The following is a 9,938-nucleotide window of genomic DNA, read 5'->3' on the forward strand; positions in this document are numbered from 1 at the left end:
GGGGGGGGGGGACAACCCTTGGTATACTTTGAGTATGAGTAGAGTATTAATTAGAGATAATTATCCTATGTGTTAGGCGGAGGCTAGTTTGAGATTTCCGAATACGAGATTCTTACTTGCTTGCTTACGATGTTAGTCTTCTCACTATACATACCTAGAGTGGTAATATGAGTTGTGTGATTGGAGGGTCTTATGTCTTTATTTGAGTAATGTGATATCCTGCATTATGTCTGTGTGATTTATGTTGTGTATTATTCTGAGCTTATTGAGTTAGGACAGGAGGGTCCACTCGAGCTGTGGGACTGGAGGGTCCCACTGAGACACATTGATCAGAGGGTCTTACTGAGTTAGAGCCTCGAGTGGCTAATGAGTTGTGTATGTGGTATTTTGGGGAACTCAAAAAGTTTTGTGCTTACTATGTTATTTGTTATATGTTTCAGGTACTTCTCAGGATCACGGAAAGGCACCGGCTTGATTGTACACACACCAGAGTTTGAGTTATGTTTCAAGAGGATCCTTGAGTTTTGATATATACAGTCTTTGGATTGTGATTTGGAGATTTGATATTGTGATACTGTTGTGTTTTTAGATTGAGATACATGTTTTTTTTAATTGAAATATTTGGTTTGAAAATTTATGCTGTTACAATATGTGTGTGTGTGTGTGTGTGTGTGTGTGTATATATATATATATATATATATATATATATATATATATATATATATGTTGGTGTTTTTAGTGGCACCTAACATTTTGTGAAATTTGAACTGACATGTGAGCTAACAGGCATATCATTTGTACTCTATGTTATATGTTTGGTGAATTTGGAATGTCTGTATATATATATATATATATATATATATATATATATATATATATATATATATATATAAGATTAAATTACAAGCAGGTATGACAGAATGACGGAGGTCAAGGGGGTCCTAGGGGCAGCGCCGCTAGAGGGATCTAAGGGGCAGAGCCCCTGACGGTAGTCCTAAGGGCAGAGCCCCAAAAGTTTTTCGGAAATTTGGATTAGTTTCTTTATGGAAAATCCAAATTCTGGTGGGTGATTCTGGTAACATTCATAACTCTTATCAATTTTGGTAACAAGTGATTATATCATTAATTTCCTGATTCTCCTAGCTAATATAAAAGACGGAAACCCTAATCAGTCTAGTATAAATACAACTCCTTAATTGAGTCATGATATACTCTTCTTAGTTCTTCTTTTTGTTCTCGAACTCAAAATCTTCTGACGATTTGACATGTGCTTTTGTGCTTAGATAGACAAGTGTCATTTTGGATTATCTTAGGCTGGATTTCCTATAACCCATACATAGGGTGAAAATATCTGTTCAGAGAGTGAATATATACGATCCATAAGGAATCCGGATTTCCACCATCACCCATATATATATATATATAATATATATATATATATATATATATATATATATATATATATATATATATATATATATATATATATATATATATATATATTCATTCGCATGCCGTATTGTGTGAGAGGTTCTTGTACTCATGTTAAACATGTGATTAATAGTCTTTGTTTCTAAACCATGTGGACATATGAAGGATTGTATTTTTGTGGAAATATATAATAATTTACCTTTTTTTTCGGAGAATTAAATGCAATAATATGATAGATGATATATTAATAATCTAACATTGATTAAATACTAGGTGTGAGACCCGTGTATTAATGGGTTTATTAAAAATAAAATTTTAATATCAATATATAAATATGAAATATTTTATAAAGTAATACTTCTCTTTTGGAATATTTGCAAAAGAAATTAAATCCTTTGGAGTATTTATAAGAATTTATTATCAAATTAATAGCATAATTTTATTTCTTTATAGAACCTATTACAATTTTATGCAATTTTATTTTAAGAAAATGGAAATTCCTAAAAATGAGAAGGCGAAATAAAAAATCTAAAACTCTTACAAAATGATAAGTGTCAAAATGAAAGAGATGATTACATGTGACAAAAAAAACATTTGTTTGTTTGTTTTTTTTTTTTTTGTTTTTTTTTTTGAAACGACAAACTAACTAACCTACACCTAATATTCACCGAGACTTGAACCCATGACCACTCATATGAGAAGATCACTCATTACCGCTAGGTCATTGACCATTTGGTAAAACATTGTTTGTTAGAGAGGATAAATATAAAATATCTTTAAAATAAAAATGTAATAACTAAAGGTTAATTTAATATTATTAATATCAGTTATGACTTAACGGATATTATATAAAAAGTAAGTGTGAACATCGGCTTCCAAAAATGGACTCAATTCCTTATAGTAAATTATTAAATTAAATTAATGATCTCTAAAATATCTTTTAGTTAAAGGTAAAACAAATATTTTGTTCCAATTCGAATTAGTAATTTAAGTATGGAATCAAATCCATTTGGAATGCATCTTTGTCCCGAGTTTTATACCAGAAAATCATAAAAGATTTAAGGAATTGAGTCCATTTTTTTATCAGGTGGAAAAATATTGCAACTGAACCTTCACCGAGCTGGAAATACACTTTATAGAGCTGGTTTTCGGTTTTAATTTTTAACAAAAATCGATTATCGGGTTTGCACCAGAAACCCGAAATATGCGTTTTTGCTCGGACCGGAAACGTAAAGTTATTATTATTATTATTTTGATCGACATGACAACAACCTCTCCAGACTCCAATAATTTTTTTTGATTGACCCGGAACCGAAACCTGCATATCCTAAACCGGTCCGGTTTTCAGTTAAGATAATTCAAGGATTTCAGGTTTCAGGTTTTTGGTACGGGTTCGGCCCGTTGCTCATCTCTAGATGGAATGAATGAGCAATACCAAGAATAATCTTTGTTAACAAAGAATTTATTATAAATTTTTAGTGTCTAAAAAATAATTTTCAAAATGTTGTAAGTTTATTTATGTTGTGTGAAAAGTTGTAAGTATCCTTTGGATAGTAGAATTGTTGCTTTGCTCTCTCTCTCTCTCTCTCTCTCTCTCTCTCTCTCTCTCTCTCTCTCTCTCTCTCTCTCTCTCTTATTAATATGTTGCACCGTTGCCCTAGGACCAATTTTTAAAAATCGAATCGGACCGGCCATGGGAACTGAGACCCGAGTATATGAGCAATTCAACTATAATTGATTTTATGTCACTTTTTAGCCAGATCGAACTGCACGTTTTCTTCAAAAACTGAGTTGAACCGATATGATATAACCAATAAAAAACCGTTTGCACCGATTTATTGTATTTAAATTGTTGGATTTCTCTTATTCATTTCCAAAGCAATAGCTTGATCGATGTAAAACTCATAGTTATATGTTTTTTAATGTATTTGGATTGATTTACCATTTGATGTTATGAGTATTTTTAATGTATGAACTTGTGGATATCAAATTTTTGTTTATATATATATATATATATATATATATATATATATATATATATATATATATATATATATATATATAGAGAGAGAGAGAGAGAGAGAGGGGGGGGGGAATAAACAATATATAAAAACTATGAAAATCGGGTTGAAGCGATAGTTGAAACGGTGAATCAAAACTAATTATTAGACTGATTCAACTAAAAATTAGTTTAAAAAACATTGACTATGTAACGTCCCAAAAGGAGCCTTCGCGATCATTCCAACCATGTACGTAAAAACGTTGAGTATGTAATTGATATTCAACTACCAGCATACATCATGTAACATTCCAATTTTCGAGTCCAAAAATTTCGTTTGTAATTAAGTAAATTATATATTCGTTTAATAAAAACATTGTTAATATCATATCAACCCATAAACCATCATGAATAAGTCTAAAAATCACAACATCAAACAGTAGTATAAATCAGAGTACAATCCCAAAAAACTCAATGCGGAAATCAAATGTGTGTGTGATGCGCTGCTACGCCGCCGACACCTTCCCATTGGATGAAGAGGTACCTAAAACCAAAACTAAAACTGTAAGCACAAAGCTTAGTGAGTTCCCCCATCATACCACATACAATATAATGACATAGCATACATACTGTCGGGCAATTCTGGGGTGCCCGACCTACCTATGTCAAGCCGTTCTGGGGTGCTGACCTACCCATATAGAGCCATTCTGGGGTGCTGACCTACCCATGTCAGGCCTTTCTGAGGTGCCGACTACGGTCTATCTCAATCGGTATCGGGGACTATTTCACCCTACCTCTCTCATACAATAACAAAATATAATCATACGGTCAGGCATATCTGGGGTACTGACCTACCCTTCGGTCTTAACGACCAAGTTAGGGAAAAGCTATTCCCCACTACTACCACTAACTCGCATAGCATATCACATAAGCATATCTCATAAGCATATCTCACAAACATATCACATAAGCATACCAAGATAATTATTACAAAGACAATTATCTACCAATTACTCTTGTTGGTGGGCCGACATTGTGGGCTTAGACCCACCCCTACTGGAAGGTAACTCACCTCGATGTCGTGTAGCGTCTGAATTATCCTTGGTGTGCAACTTAACTCTTCTCGACTCCTCAATCCATAGACGACAACCCTTCTAAGTTATCAATTTGAATATGCAACCCTAACCAGGGTCAACTCAAATCAGTCAAGGTCAACTTTGGTCAAACTCAACATCTAGTTGACCTGACTCGTCGAGTTGGCCTCCCAACTCTTCGAGTCCCCGCATCCACTAAAATGTCATAAACCCGTCTCCACCCGTCGAGTCTAGCAAGAGCTCGGCGAGTCCGCCTTCATCCACACATCGGACAATCTTCAACCGAATCGCTGAGTTCGTTCTTGAACTCGTCGAGTTCATCTTCATCCATAAGAAGATGTTCAGTCTATGACTCGTCGAGTTCCTCTCGAACTCGCCGAGTCCGTCTTCCTAAGTTGGGAGATTGCCTTGGACTTGCCGAGTGTGTTCTAGCACTCGTTGAGTCGCATGACTTCCAGGTCCAAGGCAAACCCCTAGCAGGCTGAGCGTTCCTTCCACTCAACCAAATCCATTTCCGGAAGACGTTTTTGGGGAAAAAGCATCTCGACTTGCCGAGTCACCCAAGTGACTCGCCGAGTCCCTCCTTGTCCAATACTATACAGTCGATTTCAGTGGGACTTAATGAATCCAAATCATAGATCTGACCTCCTAGGGTACCTTTTAAACGTCAAGTCACAAACTTGATGCACATGCATGGGATCTTTGGCTCAAAAAGCCATAAAAGATGGTCTACAAGATGCATGGGGTTTTTATGGCAACAAAGTTGGCATCTTTATGCCATAAAGACCCCTAATGGCCTCAGATCTTAAGTCATAACTTCGTATTACACTTCACAACCCGAAAATGGCTTAGAAAGCCCTAAATATACCAAGATCCAAGCCCTAAAGATGATTATTTACATGGAAGATCAAGATAGGAGCTTTTTACCTTAAATGAGCTGGAAATGGAACACAATCTCTGGATCTCCAAGCTCCCAATTGAACTCCTAAGCTCCTTTCCTCTTCTCAAGCTTCACAAACCACCAAAATGAACAAAATAAGCTTAGAACACTCAAACAAGGCTAGGGTTTCGAGTTAGGGTTTGCTCTGAACGACGGGGGCTGAGTTGGGGGGTTATAATGTATTTAAATAGGGTGCAAACCCTCAATTTAGGGTTTCACTCAAACATCGTCTACTCGCCGAGTCGGTCTCCCAACTCGTCGAGTAGACTACTTAAACTTCCCACGGATCACGACTCTACTCAACGAGTTGGGCCTTTAACTCATCGTGTCCCAGAGAAAAACATAATAAATACTTGAATTAAAGACATACCAGGAATCGGGTGTTACAAATCTCCCCTACTAATCTTAGACTTCGTCCTTGAAGTCTGCTGCTCGGTCCTGAAAAAGCTCGGAGTAATGCTCCCTAATCTCGTCCTCCGGCTCCCAGGTCCATTATGAGCCCTTGCGGTGCCGCCACTGCACCTTAACTAGCTCCACTCTCTTGTTCCTCAAATCCTTCGATTTCCTGTCAAGGATTGCCACTGGCCGCCTGATGTAATTCTGGCTGTCATCCACCTGAATATCCTCTAATGGCACTACTGTCGAATTGTCCACCAGACACTTCAGCAACTAGGAGATGTGAAAAGTGTTATGTATCTGACTGAGTTCGGCTGACAAATCCAGCATATATGCCACCTTGCCCACCCGGTCTATAACCCTGAAGGGTCCAATATACCCGGGACCCAGCTTGCCCCGCTTCTTGAATCGAACGACGCCCTTCCAAGGCGAAACTTTCAGGAGCACCATATCCCCGACCTGGAACTCCAGGTCCGATCGGCGCTTGTCAGCATAAATTTTCTGCCGACTTTGAGCAATCTGAAGCCTGCTCTGAACCTGTTGGATCCTCTCCGTCGTCATGAGTACCACCTTGGTACTCCCTATGACCCTCTGAACAACCTCACCCCAACATATCGGGGTCCTGCACTTCCTCCCATACAACATCTCGAAGGGAGGACGATCGATACTCGCATGATAACTATTATTATAGGAGAACTTCGCCAACGAAATGTAAGTATCCCAACTACCTCCAAAATCTGAAACACACACCCACAACATATCCTCTAGAGTCTGGAAGGTCCGCTCACTCTGACCATCCATCTACGGGTGAAAGGCGGTGCTAAAGTGCAGACGAGTACCCAGCTCGTCATGAAACTTCTTCCAAAACCTGGAAGTGAACCGCACACCCCTATCGGAAATCACTGAAACTAGCACCCCGTGCCGTGCCACTACCTCCCAGATATAGATGTCGGCCAACTTCTCGGCCGAAATTCTCTCCAGAATCGGAATGAAATGGGCGCTCTTGCTCAATCGATCAACGATAACCTAAATCGAATCTACCCCCCGTGCGGTCCTGGGAAGCTTCGTGATAAAATCCATAGTAATACCCTCCCATTTCCACAGCGGGATATCCAATGGCTGGACCTTGTCGTGAGGTGTCTAGTGCTCAGGCTTGACCTTCCTGTAGGTCAGACACCTCTCCACAAACCAAGCTACGTCCCTCTTCATATAGAGCCACCAAAATCAAGACGAAGATCTCTGTACATCTTCGTCTCCCCGGGATGGATAGAGAACCCGGATTTGTGTGCCTCCTCCATCAATACCTGACGCACACCTCCATGATATGGGACCCACACCCTACGGTGAAGAGTTAACAATCCCTGACTATCATAGTTGAAGGAGGAAACCTGGCCCACAATATGCTCGCTCTTCCGATGCTCCTCATTCATGGCCTCCTGCTGGGCCTACCGAATCTGCTCAAACTGCGGAGTCACAACTGTCATCCTCATGAAAATATCCCTAATTAGCGCTGCCCTACGGCTAAGCGCGTCGGCCACCACATTGGCCTTCCCTGGGTGGTAGAGGATCTCACAATCATAATCCTTTACCACATCAAGCCACCGATGCTGCCTCATATTCAGATTTGGCTGATCCATGAGATACCTCAGGCTCTTGTGGTCCCTTTAAATAGTACAACGAACCCCATAGAAGTAATGGCATCTAATATTGAGTGCAAAAACAACGCCCCCAACTCCAAATCATGCGTTGGATAATTTGCCTCGTGAGGCTTCAGCTTCCTCGAAGCGTAAGCGATAACATGCCCTCTCTGCATCAATACCACGCCCAAACCTGAGATGGACGCTTCGCAATATACTACAAAATCCTCCATGCCCTCAGGCAGGGCTAAGATTAGCGCCTCGCACAATCTCTGTCTCAACGTCTCAAACGCGACCTGATGCTCAGGCCCCCAGCGAAAGACCATGGCTTTCCTCATTAGCTGGGTCAAGGACACAACTATCTTGGATAAGTCTTGAATGAATCTCCGATAATAGCCTGCTAGTCCCAGAAAGCTCCAAATCTCAGATGGAGACCTCGAAACCTCCCATCTCATCACGGCCTCCACCTTGGCCGAGTCAACCAAGATCCCATTCTGGTTGACGAGGTGCCCAAGAAACTGCACCTCACGCAACCATAACTCACACTTGGAGAACTTAGCATACAAGCTCTCCCTCCTCAATGTATCTAGAACCTCCCGCAAGTGCTCCTCATGTTGCTCTTGCGTCTTGGAATAAACCAAGATGTCATCGATGAAAACTATCACAGACTAATCCAACATCGGCATGCACACGCGGTTCATGAGATCCATGAACGCGGCAGGAGCGTTGGTGAGCCTGAAAGGCATCACCACAAACTCATAGTGACCATAATGCGTCTGAAAGGCTGTCTTCTGCACATCCTCCTCTCTGATCCTCATCTGATGATAACCTAAAAGCAAATCAATCTTGGAGAACCAAGATGCTCCCTGAAGCTGGTCAAAGAGCTCATCAATCCTCGGGAGTGGGTAACGGTTCTTCACTGTTACCTTATTCAGCTCTTGATAATCTATACACATCCGATACGACCCGTCCTTCTTCTTAACAAATAAAACCGAGGCTCATTAGGCTGAAGTGCTCGGTCTAATGAATCTCTTGTCTAACATCTCCTGCAGTTGTGTAGACAACTCCTGCATCTTAGGAGGATCCAACCGATACGATGCCTTAGCTATCGGAGCCGCACCCAAGAGTAGGTCGATCCTGAACTCTACCTGCCTCTTCGGAGGTATCCTAGGAAATGCCTCGGGGAATACATCCGCAAACTCTCATACTACTGGAACATCGCCCACCGTCACCTTACCCGCCTCCCGGGTATCCACAACATAGGCAACATATCATGTGCAACCCTGTTGAAGGTAGTGCCTAACCCTCGCTGCTGAACATAAGGCTGGTCCTCACTGTGGCATCTTGCCCTGAATCACCAACTCTCCCCCACTTGGGGTTCTGATCCGCACCAACTGCTGCGCGTAGTCGATCACCGCCCCATTGGGGCTTAGCCAATCCAAACCTATAATAACCTTGCTCCTACGCAACGGTATGGGAACCAAGTCTACCAGGTAACGCTCCTCGAACAATCTCAAAACACAATCCCTGAAAACCTCTGATGCCCGCACTGACCAGTCGTCCGTAATCTCGACCTCTAGAGAGCAATCCAACGTGCCCGAGGACTCAGGAAACTTCTTGCTAAGCGCAAGAGAGAAAAACGATGGGGTAGTACCCGAATCAAACAACACATGAACTGGGATACCGTTCACATGGAACGATCCTAAACAGAACATACATCACATGTCAAAATCACAGTGACATAACATAAAAGATTAGAGAGAAGAAATCATACCCATCACCACATCGGGTGCCGCGCGTGCCTCCTCGGCTGTCAACTGAAATGCTCGGCTCTACACCACTGGAGCCTCTGCCTTGACCTTCCAGCCATCCACAACTCGTGTTGTCGCTAGAGTCGGCGCCACCACTGGCGTTGCTGCTGATACTGCTGACAATCTAGGGCAGTTAGCCTTCTTATGGCCCCTCTGATTGCAATGGAAGCAAATCAGATCCGATGTCTGAACTGTGGGGGCAGGGGTAGTATAATCCCTGCCAAAGTGCCCTATCTTGCTGCACTTGTAGCAGCCTGACGATCCTGCTCTACAAGCTCCCTTATGCGGCCTACCGCATTTCCTGCAACGGCTTTGGCCCGGCTGGCCCTTCGACCAAACGTCGGATCCCTTAGCTTTCTTCCTCGAAACCCCCGTAACCAGCTCAGTCTCCGCCTTCCTCTTCCTGAGGTGCTCCAAATCAATCTCCCTCTCCTGCGCCCTGACAATCATGGACTTTAAGGTCGGGCAGGCTGAATAGCTGACATGCTCTCGAATGTCATCCCTCAATATGTCATGGTAGTAGGTCTTCCATATCTCCTCATCCCCAGCATACTGAGGTACCAACAAGGCCCTATCCCTGAACTTGGCAATGATATCTGCCACTGACTCCGTAGTTTGTCTCATATCCAG

This window comes from Lactuca serriola, chromosome 6 (genome assembly GCF_051521515.1).
Source record: "Lactuca serriola cultivar US96UC23 chromosome 6, Lser_US96UC23_V15, whole genome shotgun sequence".
In the NCBI taxonomy this organism is placed as follows: Eukaryota; Viridiplantae; Streptophyta; class Magnoliopsida; order Asterales; family Asteraceae; genus Lactuca; species Lactuca serriola.